General features: G+C 45.8%; 1 long non-coding RNA gene across 1 annotated transcript; it reads left to right on the top strand.

Annotated features, from left to right (window-relative positions):
* Positions 1-15,362: 15,362 nt before the first annotated feature.
* On the top strand, positions 15,363-18,741 carry LOC125536922 (uncharacterized). The gene is made up of 4 exons (XR_015616211.1): positions 15,363-16,518; positions 16,601-16,691; positions 16,947-17,036; positions 18,366-18,741. It is a non-coding gene; the product is annotated as an uncharacterized LOC125536922 (long non-coding RNA).
* Positions 18,742-19,095: the final 354 nt, after the last annotated feature.

Genomic DNA, 19,095 nt, shown 5'->3' with positions numbered 1-19,095 from the left:
AACGAAGGGCCGTTTCCCGGCCAGGCACATACGCGCCCCGAACTCGGGCGAGCGCAGTCGCCACCAAGGGGCTACCTAAATAGTCCCACTGTCAAGCTCCTATGGCTAAGTGAAAGTGTTAAAGCATTATAGTCCGGTTGCCTGGCCCGCTGCGCTATCACCTCCTTTGTAGGACCAAGAAGTTGGGTTAAGTGTGAAAATGCGTCTTCTGCGAGCACCCCCGCACTATGTGCGTGGCGGCTGAAGCCAACGACTGCCATCTTTCAGATTATATATATATATATATCTTAAAATGGCCGCACAGGAGGTGTTCCCAATACTTGAAGGCACAAGTATAAAAGGCCACTACAATTTATCAAAATATTGCTTTATAATTACATACGCTATCATAACATAGCATCCTTCGAGCACTGCGTCTCTATTACACGAGTGCCTTCAAGGACTTCCTGAAAATAGTGGTCGGAGGGTACTCGGCTTTTGTCCGAATCTCGGGACGCAACAATGGTGGTCTCCATCTCTGCCCAGTATGTCTTGACATGGGCAAGAGCCATCCATGCGCCCTGTATGCATGCTGACCTCTTCATCGCATTGATACGCGGCACCGCGTCAAGGAATTGCTGCACCAAGCTGAAATAACTCTTCGGCTACGATCTCCCAGGCCACAGATGACCCATGACGTACTTCATGGCGAGTCCGGACAATCTATTCAGTTCGGCCCATTGAGCCAGGCGATCGTCCACTGCCAGTGGACGCTCTGGATTGTGGAACTGTGACCAGAAAAGCTTTTCCACTTCGCGATCTTTTAGATCTCGAAAGTGTTCGGTCGCATCAGCAGCACTTGCTGCCAAATCCAGATAGGTGTCCTCCACACTCCACATCCGGTCCAACGGAGCAAACTTCGGATCGCAAAACTTCCTCCGCAGCATAAAGGGCTTTCCAGCCGCAATCTGTTCGGCCTGACGCAGCTCCTCCTTCGCAGCTCTCATCGCAGAGCGAGCGTCCTTGGCATCGGCAACGGCCTTCTCTAAGTCCGTCTGTCTCGTTCGGTCTTCTTTCTCAAGAAGTTTGCAACGGTCTGCAGCGCTCTTTAACTTCTCGGCCATCTCTTCTTTGCTTCGGCAGTGAGCAGCCTGTTCGGCTCTCAGCTCTTCAAGGGCCTTCTCGGCAGCCGCATCGCTTTTTCTGGCTTGCTCCTTAGCTCAGGCAAGTTCTGCCCTAAGATCCTCCACGGCGGTCGTACCATCTGCGTCAAGCACACACATTGTAAGACACTGGCATGAAGCTCCTCTTACCTGATGCCGCCCAAGGAATTACATACCTTGAGCCTCATCAAGCCGCTTGTTGACAAGCGCGATGTTGGCATCTGCCACGTCCAGTTGCCGCTTTAGTTCGGCCAAATCATCAGTTCGGCTTGATTCCGGACACCTCGCCACCTACATTCAAAGGCGACATCTTAGACCTGGGATTATGATCCTCTGCGTGCAGTCATTTCTTGACAACGCGCAGAGTCTCTGGGGCTACTATCTACACAGGGCGCATCTTACTTATGCGCAACTGACAAAAGTGTACATTATCTAACGTACCTCAAAACCCGTCAGTAAACTTTTGACGGCCTCATGCAATCCGCTTTCTGCGGATGAAATCCTTTCAATCACCGTGCCCATCAATGCACAGTGCTCCTCTAAGATAGAAGCTCGCCCCAGTAGAATCTTTAGCTCCTCCGGCCGAGCACCAGACGGTGCCGGACTTGTCCTATGGCCTCTTTCGAAGGCCGGATGCGGAGAACCTTGGGGGGGCACATAGCTATCTTCCGCCCCTGCTGGATTCAGAGAAACCCTCCGCGATGACACCTCAGGGTCGCCCGCCTCGCTAGGCGGTACGGCAGGGGGAGGCGTCCCGCTCTCCATCATCTCTGGAAGAAGATCCCCCGAAGACGAGCTCTGTTGAGAAGGGCTGAGATCCGAGCTACAAGGTAAAATTTCGGTTAATCTTCTCAGATATAAATCAAGGATTTCTCTCATCCCTCAAAAGGAAAACCTCTCTCTACTTACGGCTCGCTGGAGGGCTGATCCCTTTGAGGGCGTAGTTCGGCCGAGGAACTCCCCGTCGTCAGACCCTCTGACGAGGATTTTCTCCCCCGCTTCGAGGCCATGGTCTTCGGGTCGTCAGAGGCGGCCCTCTTCTTCCCCTTAGGAGAGGAATTGTCGGTTCCTCCCTTCGGAGCAGCCTCCTTCGAGGAGGCCATAGTTCCCTTGTCCTTCCACTTACTTCCCTCCAAAGGCATTATCTTCAACATCCTGACAAGCACGGGATCCGGCCTGGTTTCGGGAAGGGGAGCTGGACACCTGATCGGCTTTGCCTTCGCTATCCACTCCTATTTAAAAGGACAGCTCTTTTAGGGGCAAGTTTATGACGATTATATGGATAGTAGGTCCGGGCACAAGGTTACTTACTTGGGTATCCGGGCGATTGCAGCTTAGGCCTGCGTCCTCGGTCAAATCCGGACACATCATTTGTGATCCGAAGAACAATTTATACATCCCCACGGGCGTTGCCCCCTTGAAATTCTGGAGAGCGCGCGGTCCCTCTGGATTAAACTCCCACAGGCGAAGGGAGCGACGTTTTCCGGGAAGTATCCGGCGAATCAACATGACCTGCGTCACCTTGACCAGGCTGAGGTCTCCTTCTAAGAGATCCCTAATGCGGCCCTGCAACAAGGGCACGTCTTTGGGTAACCCCCAATCTAACCCTTTGCTGACCCATGACATTAGCCATGGTGGGGGACCCGAGCGAAAGGCAGGAAGCGCCACCCACTTGGTGCCCCTCGGAGCGGTGATATAGAACCACTCTCGTTGCCACAAGACAATCTCCTCGTGAAAAGAGCCCTCGGGCCATGGAGCATCAGCATTCTTGCTTATAACAGCGCCTCCGCACTCTGCGTGCCGTCCCTCGATCATCTTCGGCTCCACTTTAAAAGTCTTGAGCCATAATCCGGAGTGAGGGGTAACACGGAGGAACGCCTCACACACGACGATGAATGAGGAAATATGGAGGATGGACTCCGGAGCTAAGTCATGGAATTCCAGCCCGTAATAAAACAGCAGCCCCCTCATGAAGGGATCCATTGGGAAGCCTAACCCACGAAGGAAGTGAGACATGAACACCACGCTCTCACCGGGCTGGGGACTGGGAATGGCCTGCCCTTGAGCAGGCAACCTATGCGAAATTTCACCGGTCAGGAACTTAGCCTCTCTCAACTTTAGCACGTCCTCCTTCGTGACGGAGGAGGGCGTCCATCGGCCTTGAAGGTCAGAGCCGGACATTGTCGAAGGTCCGAAGCGCCTGGAATCTGGAGCCTAGGGTGTTGGAACTCGAGGCGACGGGCGAACTCGTTTGAGATTGGAAAAAGGAGTAAGGCCTTGGTCTCTTTATAAGAGGTTGAATACCAAGAGCCCCTCCCGTAACCGTTTGGGACTCGCCTTTAATCGAGGAAACGTGCTAACGGGCACGATTAGGTTACCCACGTCCGCATTGATGAGAATCCCGTAAAAGGGGGGACACGATCTCTGCTTTGACAAGACGTGCCAAGGAAACCGCCTCGCAAAACGTGCTGAGGTGGAAAAGTAAAAACGATTCAAGTAAAGGACTTGGCCGTAGTGTGATGTCACGCTGCGGAATACATCAGCAGATTAGATTTGTGTTAATATTATTCTCTCTATGGCAATATGTGGAAACTTATTTTTGCAGAGCCGGACACTATCCTTGTTTAAAATCTTCTTGAAGGACTTGGAGGAGGAACCCGCCTTGCAATGCCGAAGACAATCTGCGCGCTGGACTCGTCGTCATTGAAGCCTGGTTCAGGGGCTACTGAGGGAGTCCTGGATTAGGGGGTGTTCGGGTAGCCGGACTATACCTTCAGCCGGACTCCAGGACTATGAAGATACAAGATTGAAGACTTCGTCCCGTGTCCGGATGGGACTTTCCTTGGCGTGGAAGGCAAGCTTGGCGATGTGGATATTCAAGATCTCCTACCATTGTAACCGACTCTGTGTAACCCTAACCCTATCCGGTGTCTATATAAACCGGAGGGTTCTAGTCCGTAGGACAACTCCATCATACAACAATCATACCATAGGCTAGCTTCTAGGGTTTAGCCTCCTTGATCTCGTGGTAGATATACTCTTGTACTACCCATATCATCAATATTAATCAAGCAGGAGTAGGGTTTTACCTCCATCGAGAGGGCCCGAACCTGGGTAAAAACATCGTGTCCCTTGTCTCCTGTTACCATTCGCCTAGACGCACGGTTCGGGACCCCCTACCCGAGATCCGCCGGTTTTGACACCGACAGGAGGCCTTAATATCCCTTAGTTTCCATTAGGACCCCGCTGCCACGGGAGGGTAGGACAAAAGAGGTCATGCAAGTTCTTTTCCATAAGCACGCATGAACCTACACGGAATACATGCCTACATTATATTGCTGAATTGGAGCTAGTTCTGTGTCACCCTTGGTTATAACTATTGCATGATGAATGCCATCCGACATAATTATCCATCGTTGATCCATTGCCTACGAGTTCGTTTCATATTGATCTTTCCTAAGTTACTTTACCGTTACCGCTACTTCCATATTACCTTGCTACTAAATACTTTGCTGCAGATATTAAGTCTTTCAGGTGTGGTTGAATTGACAACTCGACTGCTAATAGTTGAGAATATTCTTTGGCTCCCCTTGTGTCGAATCAATAAATTTGGGTTGAATACTCTACCCTCGAAAATGGTTGCGATCTCCTATACTTATGGGTTATCACCAATCCGAAGATCATGCTACCATCCATGTCGGGTAAAAGTATCCCTCGTTGTGGCCTCCAGGCGTGTGCATACCTCCGTAACTAGATCTCGATCTCCACGTGTTGTAGAGATGACCATAAACGAAGCGTACTGGTACATCTGTAGATAACCTGCAGAAGTGAAGAACTTTTATCGTTAAAAACCTTATCATTTCTACATAGCCAAAGTAACCAAATCACAGCAAGTGCTCCCACCCTAAGAAGAAATCTAAACTTGTTATCGATCCGATGTAAATAGTTGACAAAAATATTAGCAACACTACATGGAGCATACAAGCCGGAAGCTACTTGGATGACTGACCATATAAAATGAGCCAATTTGCATTGAAAGAATAAGTGTTTTATGGTCTCATCATGGTGAAAAAACACATTGCACGCTTCCATGCTGTAAGAGCATATTTCTCTGAAAGTGCGTTATATCGACTGGAGGGGGGGTGAATAGGCGATTTTTAAAAATTTGTCACTGAGGAATTTCAGGCTGAGGAAACTCCTAAGCAATGAAATACTTAGCAGCGGAATAAGTACTCGGATGCAAGCGTAACAGAGAAGTATCACAGTCATCATGAAGAAGTGAAAACAAGCACATAGTACAGAAAGTGTAAACACAGGATAAGCAGGCTGAGGACAAACTGACTAAAGAAATTGAACTGAAGAAATTGAGAAAATCTTCAATCAAAGTCTTCAAACAGTAACAATCAAGAACAAAAACACAGTAATGAGGAAATGAAAGGGTTGAAGAAATAGAACCAGTTAGCTCAATGAAGACAATGATTTGGTAGACCAATTCCAACTGTTGTGACAGTCGTACGTCTGGTTGGAGCGGCTAGGTATTTAAACCCGAGGACACATAGTCCCGGACACACAGTCCTCACCATATTCTCCTTGAGCTAAGGTCACACAGACCTCGCCCAATCACTCGTGGTAAGTCTTCAGGTGACTTCCAGACCTTCACAAACTCGGTCACTTGGCGATCCACAATTTCCTCTTGGATGCTCTAGATCATGACTCCTAACCGTCTCGAGGATGCATAGTCCTCAAAGGTAACAAGCGTCGGTTCCACACAGGAACAATCTCTTCAGTGATGCTCAATCACTTTGGGTTTGTAGGTGTTTGGTTTGGGGTTTTGGGTTTTTCCTCACTTGATGATTTTCGCTCAAAATCCTCGAAGGATGGGATGCTCTCAATGACAAGTGTCGGTTTCTCGCAGAGCAGCCAACTGGTTAGTGGTTGTAGGGGCCCGGCTATTTATAGCCTAGGGAGCAGCCCGGCATGATAAGACATAAATGCCCTTCAATGATATGACCATTAGGTGGGTGGATATTTTGGTACAGCTGGCACGTAGCACAGCAACTGTCGGAAATTTGGCTATCAAATTCCTCAGGGCTATCATGTTTCTCACTTGTAGGCAATCCGCACTAGCGAATTCCTAACTCCTCAGTCAGAACAACTTCCTCAGAGAATAGAAGATCTTCGTCTCTGTCACTGAAGAAATTGACTGAATTGTATGAGATTTCCAATGGCTTCACTCCAAAGGATTGGTAGGTGTAGGATTTTGCAATGAGCATCACTTGGAAACTTTTCCTTAGTTTTACCTCGACCCGCTTTAACAGTACTGTGTTTCCTATGACTCAAGAAAGAGAAAATGAAACTACGAAAACAAAAGTCTTCACGCTTCATGTTCCTCACATGAATATCAAGTCTTCATGGTCACACCAATTTCTTCACTTTCAAACTCTTCAGAAAGCCAAAGTCTTCAGTTGAAGACATTCAATTTTAGGGGTCGACTTTCTCTGTAAATATCAAACTCCTCATAGACTTATAGACCCGTGTACACTCACAAACACATTAGTCCCTTAACCTATAAGTCTTCAATACACCAAAATCACTAAGGGGCACTAGATACACTTACAATCTCCCCCTTTTTGGTGATTGATGACAATATAGGTTAAGTTTTCAACGGGGATAAACATATGAAGTGTAAATACTGATATTGAGGAATTTGATTGCAAGATATATAAGAAATCCCCATGAAGATGTGCATATGTGAGGAATTTTCTTTTGAAGCATTACACATTGAAGAGTAGAATCATGGAGATCTCCCCCTATATCTTGTAATTCATACACGCATTTAACATATGACATGAAGAATTTGAAATGCATGATGAAATATGGTGTCTAATGTAATTCAACATGCGTGCATTAACATATATGAGGAAATAGCATGCAAAAGAACATATCATAAGTATCAGACCACCATCGGGTTTAAGATTACAACTCAATCCAACAAAGTTTTCAGAAGAACGAGAGTTGTAACTTAGAGAAAAAATGCCTAAATAACTTAGAGAAAAAACGCCTAAATATCGAATGACCAAAAGGGACGAAAAGTGAGGACTAACGCCCCTGAAGAATATCATCATGAAGTCGATGGAGGAGCGCCAGCGTTGTCGGGGTCGGTTGTTGAAGTATGGCCCACCGCGGTGTCGTTAAAGTATTCATTTTCATCAGTCTTGTGCGATGAAGAATAAGAGATGGCCATCAAGTGAGGAACTTTGACCTTCTTGAATTTCTTCGAAGGTGGCTGAGACCAGTCAAAGTCTTGCTTGAAGCCCATCTGTTTAAGATCTTCACCGTAGAGATGAGATAGAACAGCCCAGGTGCGATCAAAACTTCATGGAGGTAGTAATGGTTCTTCTACATTGAATTCTGAGTGATGGTCATGTTCTGAAGAATTGAACCAAACTGACGCTTGACCCATTTATGGTTGCGATCCACCTTCTGATGAAGACTAAGGAGAAGCTCACGATCAGTCCTCACCCCTGGAGTTATGCCTTGACGATTTTGCTTTGAAGCATTGGCGACAGAGTCATGAGTGGCAGAATCATCATTGGCGGAGTAGGATGCAGCTTTGCGAAACTGTCCATCCAATGGACGAGTACCTTCATCAATAATCGCAGACTTTCCCTTCTCATCAGATGAGGAAATAGGTCGTTTGAGGACTTCAATGGGCGGCAAGTAGCTGAGATGGTTTTGAAAGTCAGCCTTGTAGTTGATTGAAGACCTTGATCCGAGGAATCTCATAATCCAAGGAGCATAAGGCTTCAACTCAAAAGGAGATAGTGCAACATTTGCCAGAGTCCTCATGAGGAAATCATGGTAGTTGACAGGAACTCCATGAATGATGTTGAATAGCAAATTCTTCATGATGCCAACGACTTCTTCTTCATTAGAATCGTGGCCTTTGATAGGACTCAGGGTCTTGGTCAGAATCCTATAGATGGTTCTTGGCACATAGAGCAATTCCTTCATGAGGAATTTGGTTCTGCGGGCTTGGCCAGGCTTCAACAGCTTCATCAACACTTGCATATGATGATCAGATAGCTCATGTTCATGGTAGATGAACTGCGCACCTTCAAGGGGAGGACTGACAGGTAGGGCATGAAGCAATTCAGAGGCCGGTGCTTTATAGTGCGTGTTCTCTGTCATCCAGTCCAGCACCCATGAATTCACATCTTCAGCGTTGCCAGTGATGTGCAATGTAGCATAGAACTGAATAATTAGCTCTTCATTCCAGTCAACAATGTCAGTGCAGAAATTGAGCAGCCCAGCGTCATAAAGAACATTGAGGACGGGGGTGAAGCAAGACAGTGACTCCATGTTAACACGAGGAATATGCTCATGGTCGAAGATCTTGTCTTTGTCAAAGAGCAGAGAAGAATAGAAGTTCATCTGACTTGCTGTCCAGAAACGCTTCCTTCAAAGATGAGTAGAGTCATATGGGGTGTAGTCGGTGAAGAATACATGCTCATGAAAGAAGTCATCAGCATTGAACTTCTGCTTCTTTGAGAAGGGATTCTTCAGCTTGGGCTGAGGAGTATCAGTCAATGTCTTCACAGCCTCAGGAATCACAGTCTCAGGAGCCACAGGCTGAGGAATTTCAGAATCAACATTTTCAGTGGCAGCCCGGGTCTCCACTTCTTCAGCAGCATGAGCATCAGCACTAGTGGCTAGAATTTCTTCAGGAATGGTGAGCAATGAAGCTTGATGTTCATCAGAGCCCATTTGAACTTCTTCAGTCTGAACTGGGGACTGAGGAATCTGTTGCAGTGGGGTGAACATGGGTGAATTGGGGTGATGACTTTCCTAATAGTCATCATTCAGCACTGGAGTAGTGCACCCAATGTCCACATCTTCTTCAACATCAATTTCCTCAACGCTTGCCTCTTCAGCTATGAATTGAGGCATAGGCAATGATACAAGAGGAGTAGACGTGATGTTGTCCACCTTAATTTCTTCGTCTAACTACTCTGACGAAGTAACAGAAGGATCTTCTGCATCTAATCCACTTGGGATCTCATAATCCTCATCAAAGGGAACAATATCCTTTGATGGCATGCTTGAGACAGGAATAGCATCAATGGGATTCTCAAAAGAGCTTGTCAATGTATTCATCTTCTTTGGAGATGAAGACTCTGAGGTAGCAGATGCTTTCCTTTTCTTCACCGCTGCTCGCTCCGTAGCTTAAGTTTTCTTTGCTTCTGTTGCAGAAGGAAGAACATGGCTTGACGTTTGTGCAGGAGGAGCAGAGGAAATTGGTTCATTTTCCTCAAGCGCAACTGATGTAGTTGCCCTGACTTGCTCAGTTTCTTCAGGCATAGCGACAGATGATTCAGCTGGCCTGGCTTGTTCTTCAGGTGCAACACTAGTGGTTACCCTGGCAATATCATCAGCAGCTGGAATATCTTCATCAGCCCTGGTACTTGCAGTTTCATCAGTAGCCTGATTTTCATCAGCGGTGCTGGCATGTTCTTTAGTGGGCTGAGCAGATGCTTCAGCCTGAGGAGATTCATGTTGCGTTGGGGCAACGACTTTTGAGGTGAATCCTTCAGCCAGTCTCACAAATCTGACTTTGGCTCCAAGCCAATCTGCATGGTAGGTGATGAATTCATCACTGAGTCGTCTGATCTCAGACTGTATAGCAACAAGTTCATCAGTTCTCATCTTGACAACATTCTTCTTTAAAAAACGCTCCTTCTTGTACTAAGCTTTCTTCAGCTGCCTGGTCTTCTCAAATTTCCATTTTTCTTCGCTGATGAAGGCGGTCAACATGTGACTTTGGCCAGGAGTGAGCTTGAAGTCAGGCATAGGTGTGTTGGGGTCCTTGTGCCAGAGATCAGTGTACTCCAGGATCAGCTTTGGATCCAATAGAAGAGGCACATTGGTGCCTTTGGCTCTAGCGGCCTGTTGTTGTCTATCTGTGATGATTTCAGCGAGTTCTTCATCATCAGCTTCGTCATCACCGGACGATACATGAAAGGGAAGCTGCTTTTTATGAGGACTTGGTCTTGAGCCTCGTCCAGCAGTAGCCTTGGTCTTCAACAAGGTTGGGCCTGTTGAGGATTGAAGGGGAGCTGAGGAACTTGCCGAGGCTCCTGAGGCAATTGACATGCCAGTGGTCCTTTGGCATGAGGCGAGGTGCACAGGTGCTGAGGACTTTGGAGGAGCAGCTAAAGATTTTGCAGCTCGAGGAACTGGAGCTGCTCGAGGAATTTGTCGTGAGGACTTTGAAGAGCTAGGCCATGAGGGCATTGCTGAGGAGCTTGTCCATGAGGGCAATGAAGCAGAAGCACTTGGCTTGTGAGAAGGCTTCTTGGGCATAGCCTTCTTGGGCTTGCTAGCATAGGCCTCAACAGCAACAGCAGCAACAACAGTGTCTTCGTTGAATTTCCTCACTGCCTCTTTGGCCAGTTTAGCTTGTCGCATGGCCCATTCAGTGGGAAATTCCTCACCTCTTCTGATGCTAAAGGGATCAACTTCTTGGCCAGGTGCCAGTGGAGGTCTTGGGCATGGAGGGTGTACATCGAATTTCTTCATGTACTTGGGTGTGACATAGCGATATTCCTTCCATTCTCTGGCCCATATCCTCTCAATCTTCTGAATGCGCACTTTGCACTCATTCTTTTCTTCCCCAGGGGGTGTGCAGTACCCTGCATAGATGTCTTCAGGGATTTCAAAGGCAGTGTTGACTTCCAATTTCTTCCCTCCCTTCTGTGGTTTCTTGCCATCTGCCATATTCTTCAGTTGGGGATTTTGAACGATTGAATTATTTGAAGAAGTATGCAATTTTTCTTCGAGGAACGCTGCAAATGAGTTAAGTTGATGAGAACCTAGTGATTCAGCAGCCGACATGAGTATCTGTGAACAGAGTATAGGTGCAAAGAATTTGGAGAGGTCATAAGCGTTCTCAGAAGTTTTTGCAAAAAGAACAAGTTTGAGGAATTTGACCAGTGGCGTCTTGAGGAATTTCACTAAGCGCTTTTTGACTTAGGTTCCAGAGTTGTATAGATTGAAAATCCACACAATTGAGGAATCTTGAAGAAAAATGTTGCATAAGAGAAATGGATCAAGAACATATGCTTAAGTGAGCTGTTTAAAGTGTGGAAGTTGAAGAATAAACACCTTTTGAAGATTTTGTAGAAAATATCAGAATCAACAAGAGAAGTAAAAGTAACTTTAATTACCCTTGACGAAGAACACTACGAATTGGGAGTAGTAGATTGTAAGTTCGTCAGTCCAGATCTTCCACGCCCTAACTTGGCAGAGGAAGACAGCTACGGTGGCGGCGGAGTGAAGAAATCCACAGCCGGCGCGAGTACGACGGTGACGAGGTCGAGGCAGTGAAGCTCTTCCTCACCGGCGACGATGGAAGTAGCGGCGGCGCTAGTTCAGGAAGCTCGAGCGAGGGAAAGTGAGGTCGAGTAGGGTAAATGCAGTCTGAGGAGGTGAGGGGTATATATAAACGAGGTGAAAAACCGCTCGTCCGAGGAAAATTGACGAATGTGCCCCTGACTCTTCTCATCCTAGCGACATGTGTCACCCACGTACAGAGCGGTGGGATCGTGGGTGAATACATAAATCCTATCGTGGGATGTGGAATGGTTTAGGAGGCAAAGGCCGAAAATTAGATAAGAAAATTTTAATGTTTCATTCACAAATTCTTCAGTTGACAAGGACACAGTGAAGACTTTGAACGGGTTTCAAATAGAACGCACATGAAGAATTTATGAACAGACTGGGTTGAATTTAGCATATAGGGGGAAGGGTCTGATCACATTCACTTAGCAGAAAAGGCAACTTGAAGATTTAGCAATAAGTGAATGTTGTAGAGAACTTAAACTCATATATATAGGGTGGGTCTATTCTAACAACACATCTTAAGACCTTATTCTAACAACACCGGCCTTATTCTGCTAACACCCACCCACCCATGCCCATCCCCACCTTCTTCCTTCCTGAAACACCTACACCCAACCCCCCGATCCCCCACCTTCTTCCTCGTCGCCCGCCCACAACTCACCTTCTTCCTTGCACGGCCCCCCGTACCCCCACCTTCTTCCCCGCTGGGATCCCCCACCCCCACGAGCCGGCCACCATGGTCTCCACCACCACCTCCAAATCCGGGACGCAGCCCCGCCGTCTTCCCCTGTCTCTCGCCAAAGCACCCCGGCGCCTCCCCTACGACGGATCCATCCCCGCCGCCCTAGCCACCTTCCTCTCGCTCCCAGGCTGGGCCTCAACCAGCGCCGCCGTGGTGCCCAACTCCGCTTCCCTTCCCCCACCCCTCGTCCCGATGCACATCTCCCCGTCGATGGATCCGGGCAGAGCTGTCCCTCTCGCGCTTGTAGGAGATGGGATTTAGGTGCGGACGCTGCTGACCCCTGTGTGCTCCACCGCGTCGGCCGCCCCACCTTTCTCCGTTGGCCACCCCACGTCTCTCTGCCGGCCGACCACATGCTGCCATTGGGGACCGCACCACCCCTTCCCCGCGCCGAGGTCACCGTGGCCCTCTCCCTCCCCAGATCCGGTGAGCCCGCCATGGCCCTCTCCTCCCCAGCTCGTGCGCCGACGGCGGCATCCAGCGGTTCAAGGTCGACCTCATCCTTCTGGTCCGTCCCCAGCGACCACAGCTATACAGTCCACAAAACTGCGGCTGTGTAGTTGACCTCAGCGCCCGATGCAGCTCATCAGTGGCGCATGTGTAGTTCGTCATCCCCCCTGATGCATGTTATTTTTCAGTTATTTTTATGTGCTGTTGGTCCTCGAGTTTGCAGGGCAGTACGGCTTGCATGCAGTACAGAACACCTCTCCTCCTGGCTACATCTACCTTGGTTTCGATATGCCTCAACTTGCGCCTCCACCTAGTGTTTGTTGAGTTTTGTTTCCACATGATGGCCACAAGTGCAGGTTCTCTCGGTTGCAGCTTAGTTGGGTCATCGATGAAGTATTGATGCACATGAAAGGGCGACCGGTTTACCCTCCACAGTCAAACAACTGCAAAAAATGAGAAGTTTAGAACCATTAGCAACCATAGAATCTTCATTTTTGCAGTGAAGTGTGTATTTTACACTATAAAAATGGGTGTATTGTTTTTGGTGCAGTTCATTTTGATTTACACTTTGGAAAAATGGTTATGCATTATGCGGTGCAGTTAACTAGTGGGGTACTCAAGTGTCATTTGTCTAGTTGATGAGTGCATTATGCAGTGCAGTTAACATCTCAAAGAAGCTTACTTTGTTCTCTCACGAAGTTCGCCATAAAACTCCTCCGTGGTTCACTTGGTGATCCGAAACAAAAACACCTCGAAAAGCAGCTCACTTCTCATTACATGTGGTTCACTTCCTCAGTCCCTGCGGTCCACTCGCCCGGTCTACGCACATAAAAATATTGAGTTTGGAAAAAGCTCAAGCGGTTCACTTTTCATAGTATTGCGGTTCACCAACACTCGACATGAAGTGCACTCCACCTCGTTTGAAAAAAATTACGTCCCACAAAAAAGAAATCATGCAGTGAACTTGTCTGTCCGATGAAGTGCGGTTTTTAGTCTGAAGCAATGCACTCCACCTCGTTTGGGAAAATTTATGTCCCATAAAAAAGAAATCATGCAGTGCACTTGTCTATCCAATGAAGTGTGGTTTTTAGTATAAATAAATGCGGTTTTCTGTCTGATGTAGTACGGCCTGTTTACGGTAGTCTCGAGGTTCACTTTTCATAGTATTACGGTTCACCAACATTCGACACGAAGTGCACTCCACCTCATTTAGGAAAATTTACGTCCCATAAAAAAGAACTCATGCAGTGCACTTGTTTGTCCGACGAAGTGCAGTATTTAGTCTAAAAAAGTACGGTTTTCTGTCTGGTGTAGTACATACGACAATTTTGGTGCCGCGAAAAAACAGTGTCCGCATTTCGTTAGAATCAAAATTGCTCCTAAACCATAAAGAATCGGAGAGAGTGTTCTATATGAAAAAGTTGCGCCTCATTGATATCTTTCCAACGGCGTATAATTTGAATCATTTCGACCAGCGGTTTATAAAAATTTCGCGAAAAACGACCGCTGCCTCTCGTCATCAGCCGCACGATTTTCAAAATTAACTAAAAATCGTAAGGAATCTCAAAAATATTTCAACATATGGAAGTTGCGCCTCGTCCACAGCTTTCCAATGGCATATCATACGCCTCATTTCGATAAACGGTTAGAAAACTGGAGCAAAAACAATACAAAAAATTTCAAAAAAAAAATTCAAAAACAGAATTCCATGATTTAGTAATTTGAAACTGCTCTTAAACATAAACGAATTAGAGAAAATAATATATATATATATATATATATATAAAAGATGCGCCTTGACAATATCTTCCCAATGGTGTATCATTTGCTTCATTCCAACAAGCGGTTTAGAAGAAATCGCGAAAAAACGCTCGCTGCCACTCGTCATGGGCCGCACCATTTTCAAAACTGCATTTAAACCATGTGGAATCTCGAAAAGTGTTCAACATGTCGAAGTAGAGCCTAATCCATAGCTTTTCAACGTTATATTACATGCCTCGTTCCGACTAATGGTTAAAAAATTAGAGCAAAAAGAGTATCAAAAAACACAACGTGCAGTTTTTTACGACGGGAAGTTCACTCGTGTGAGTAGTGCAACACACTTGGTTCAAACAAATGACGTGCCCTTGCGTTGAATGTGCAGTTCGGAAGTGTTAGCAAAATAATATATATAGTGTTACTATTCATCACCCAGGGTGCATAATAAGTTATTCTTCACCCGAGGTAATTTTACGATCATTTCATAATTAATTATGTTTTGAATTTAAATAGTTACATTTCTATTGATTCACAACGTAAAATTTGACATAAGAAAAATAAAAATATAGGTCATAAGACAAGAAAATTTACAGCTTATGTGTATTTTAGACTATATTTTTACGTTTGTAATTTTACATAACATAAAATATTTTTTACGGCGATTATATATTTTCTTACGGAACGTAAAATTAGGGTGCATTGATGGTAAAAAAGAAGGGGGTGAAAAATAACTATTCCTTACCCAGGGTAACGAATAGCGCGAATATAGAGCTGAACTATTCTATTACTAGTAACATACTATTATGTTACTATCTGGCCTATATAGGAGCGACGCGACACAATCTCCCGAACCAGACCACCAGCCCGAATCGGTAACAAACAAAAAGAAAAAAGTGGAACTCGCTGCGCACAACCCATCGACCCAAAACCCACCCCCTCCCGATCCCAGCTCCTCCAGCACCGCCTCCTCCCTTCCCGCCGGCTCGCCGCCTCCTCCCTCCCCCGCCGGCGCGCCACCTCCTTCCTCCCCTGCCCGGTCGCCGGCGCCCACGGCCGGCCCCAACCAAGCGCTGCCGCCCTCCGTGCCCGCCGTCCCAACCACCGGCCGCCATGCGCCTCTCTCCTCCGGCCGTCGTGCGCCTCCCAACCCCGGTCGTCGCGCGCCTCTTACCCCGGCCATCGCGCCTCCGACCCCACCCGTCGCTCGCCTCCGACCCCTGGCCGCCGCGCGCCTCCCTCCACCCGGCTCCCTGTGCAGCTATGGAGTCCGTCCTGGCTGATCTACTCTGGCCGTTCAACTTTGCGTCTTCCGGCCGCTCGGCCAGTGGAGCTCGACAAAGAGCACCCCGGTCTCGCTTGTGTGTGGAGTTCCGAGCATCTTCTACCGCTGTGTGCTGCTCTCTTCTATTTTCAACTGAATGTGCTGCCATGTGTGGATTTACTCTCGACTCGCCGGGGTGGAGCTCCTTCGCCTTTAGCCATCGATCCATAGTTCATTCTCAGTACAGACTCTGAAGTTGCCCAATACATGTTGGGGGGCATTTATGGAATCACGTATCCTTCTTGCAGCTGTAATTTTGATTGCATAGCAGTATAGTTTAGTTGTCTCTGAAGTTTAGATCCACAACAGTACAATTTAGTCCCAGCTGCCATGATTTTGCAAACCATTTTTTGCTCCCAAAAATATGGTGCTTTGTTGCAACAAATTGTGGGGAAAATTAGTGAAAAAATAAATTGTGCTCCCAAAAGTTCATATGATATACTGTTGTTAAAAAATAATCATATAAAAAGTTCAATTTGTGTTATTGAAACAACTCAATCTATCGGTTTTATATTATATGATAAGTGATGCATAGGAATGTTGCAACAATTCGACTCTGAGAGCTAGTAAGTTTGACAAAAAAACAACATAGTGCATGTCAGTTCGTTTGAAGCATACCAGTCTTTCAGTTTTTGAGTTTGTCAGTTCACCGATGGGATCCGCAGGTCATCCCCTCATCTTCAACAATTACTCTTCAGCCTTTTGTGAGTATTAATTCAACTACTGATTGAAGTTTGTAGATTGGACTGAAGTTTTAAAGTCTGATTTACTACTTACCTGCCGCAGTTTTTAAAGAAGAAAGGAAGATAGATGCCTCTTTATTACTCCCGAGAAGAATTGATTTAAGATACCGGTCTTACTTCTATCAAGATCCAAGGTAAATTTATTTACCCTTTTCCCTTATGGATTAACCAATAGTAGTAAATACTGTCAAATGGCCTTCAAGTTCATCTGTGCTTGTTATTTTTGCGTGGAAAAAATAACACTTATGATTCACATTCTTGTTAAGACGTCATTGTGTGTTGTGGTGCTCCTTCTGCCCCATGAGGTTTTGAAAATACCTTTGTGTATTTAAACATTTCATGTTTGAAAGAAAACTAAAAACACAATATTTCCACCTTATTTTCTGCAGGTATTTTCAATATTTTTGGCAAAAGACTAGATCGAGTGAGAGATCCTTCTCCACCTACTCTGTCCATAACACTCGCCAAAACTGAGCAAGGTACATTTAACCACTACAGACATACAACCGAAACTACATCTAGAACTACAGAAGTTACACTGAAAACTGAAACAAACTAACGGTAAACAAGAAGTTTATTATAACATAAGTTTGTGTCTCGTTCATTTTTTGGTTTCGCAAAAAGTTGAGGGCTGGTCAGAGTTGAGCTGAAACCAGACCCTCAGAGCTGAGGCCATGTAAAATGGTCATGGCAGTTGAACTAATTCCATGGAATTCTTGTAAAGACATCCGGACGTTCAACAATAAAAGATACATAAGTACATGTATGTGCTGACATGTTGAACCAAGTCATTTTACATTTAATGCCTTTGGTCTTGTTCTTGGCAGATTTTCTATAATGCTTTGGTATTTTTGCTCGACTCAAGTGCCCGGTTTGGGCAACTAGATGATATAAGTTCATGTTGTGGATAGGTGATGGATAAAATGGTGCTAATTACAGCAGTTCAAAGATTCTTTTTAACACTACTATAGCACTTCAAATAATGTTTTTGGGCGACAATGTTTATGCTTTTTTGTATTACAAGTTACAAAAGTGTTGGACTTATCAGTTGTGACCTACTTTGGTTCTGAGAAAGAGCTCCTCAAATGCATGTCACATGTTTTTGCTTGAGCTGGCCTTAACTTCTAGTTCTGTTTGCACTCTATGATGGCAACGTGTTCTAGTGCAAGTCTACTAATATATCATCTTTATTTTGGCTCTACAATGGTTGCAAACTAGAAATGTTCTCCACCTCAAACGTACTCCATTCTTCCATTTTTATAGCTATTTTATTTTGTTCCTTGTTCACTCGCAACCCACTGTTAGTTCACTCGCAAACTGCAATAGCGGCCACAACTAAGGGCATTTGCTTCCAGCACAGGAGCTACATGCTCGACGGTTGCGCACTGCCGCCATGGACATGCACAAAGATATTAAGTACAAGTATGTTAGTTAAGTTTGTTACTATTGATTTACCTTGTTTAAGTAGTAGTGCAGCAAAAAATGGTGTAGTTGTACTGAAGTTTTAGTTGCTATATGGGGAACCTGGGGGCCATTTATTTTGGTTTTCAGTTCAACTTTTCTGTTCTTTTCAATCCTATGCTTTATTGTGCACAATCTTGAGGAAATCCCCAAAAATCATGTGTGCACTCAAAGTAGTTAAGCGCCTTTGTAAAATTTTGACAGTCCATCCCAGACTAAGCAAACAGTACATGTTAGTCTTGGTTTGTGGTTAGACATGCAAACAATACATGTGTGTACTGTTGCTCTTGCTTATTAAAGCCTGCATCGATAGTTAATCTTGAACTGGATGTGTTATTCTATGTTAGGTGAATGAAGCCGCGGTGCCAGCAGCCACCTGCGCTACAGAAAACAAGTGTTTGCAGTTTGCTCACCAGAATGTTGAATGAGACTACATCATTATTACTCAAAAAAATTCATTTTGCATTTGTTCAGAATTGTTCTCTGTATCCGTGGCAAATAATGTTTTTTTTTCTGGTTTAATGCAATACTCCTGTGGAAGCACTAAAACGCGCTACCTGTTGAACTGATACTGAAGACAAGGAGCAGGACCAAGTGTGCTGGAAGTATTTTTGTACCCATGTGTAACACCCTCGATGCGACTATATCTCTCACGTGTCAAGGCACGCCTTAGAGGTATAATCGCATTAAAGGCATATGTCGCAAGTTAGGAAATCTTCACAACATCCCATGTAATATAAATCATAAAGGGGAGATAACATAGTTGGCTTATATTCGTCACGTCAATCAAGTACATAAATAACATTACATCAACCAAATACTCATGTCCCGACTACGGCGCCAAAATAAAAGATAACCCAACATGCGACACGGTCCGGATCACCCCTAACTGGGCACCACTACTAATCATCAGGAAAGGAAATATAGTAATGTTGAGAGTCTTCGTCAAACTCCCACTTGAGCTCAAATGCGTCTCCTGGAGCGGAATCATCAGACCTTGCATCTGGTGTAATAGCAATTTGTGAGCCACAGGGACTCAGCAATCTCACACCCTCGCGATCAAGACTATTTAAGCTT

This window comes from Triticum urartu, chromosome 2A, assembly GCF_056163025.1.
Source record: "Triticum urartu cultivar PI428250 chromosome 2A, HENAU_Tu73, whole genome shotgun sequence".
In the NCBI taxonomy this organism is placed as follows: domain Eukaryota; kingdom Viridiplantae; phylum Streptophyta; class Magnoliopsida; order Poales; family Poaceae; genus Triticum; species Triticum urartu.
This window is presented reverse-complemented; position numbering and strand designations above follow the sequence as displayed.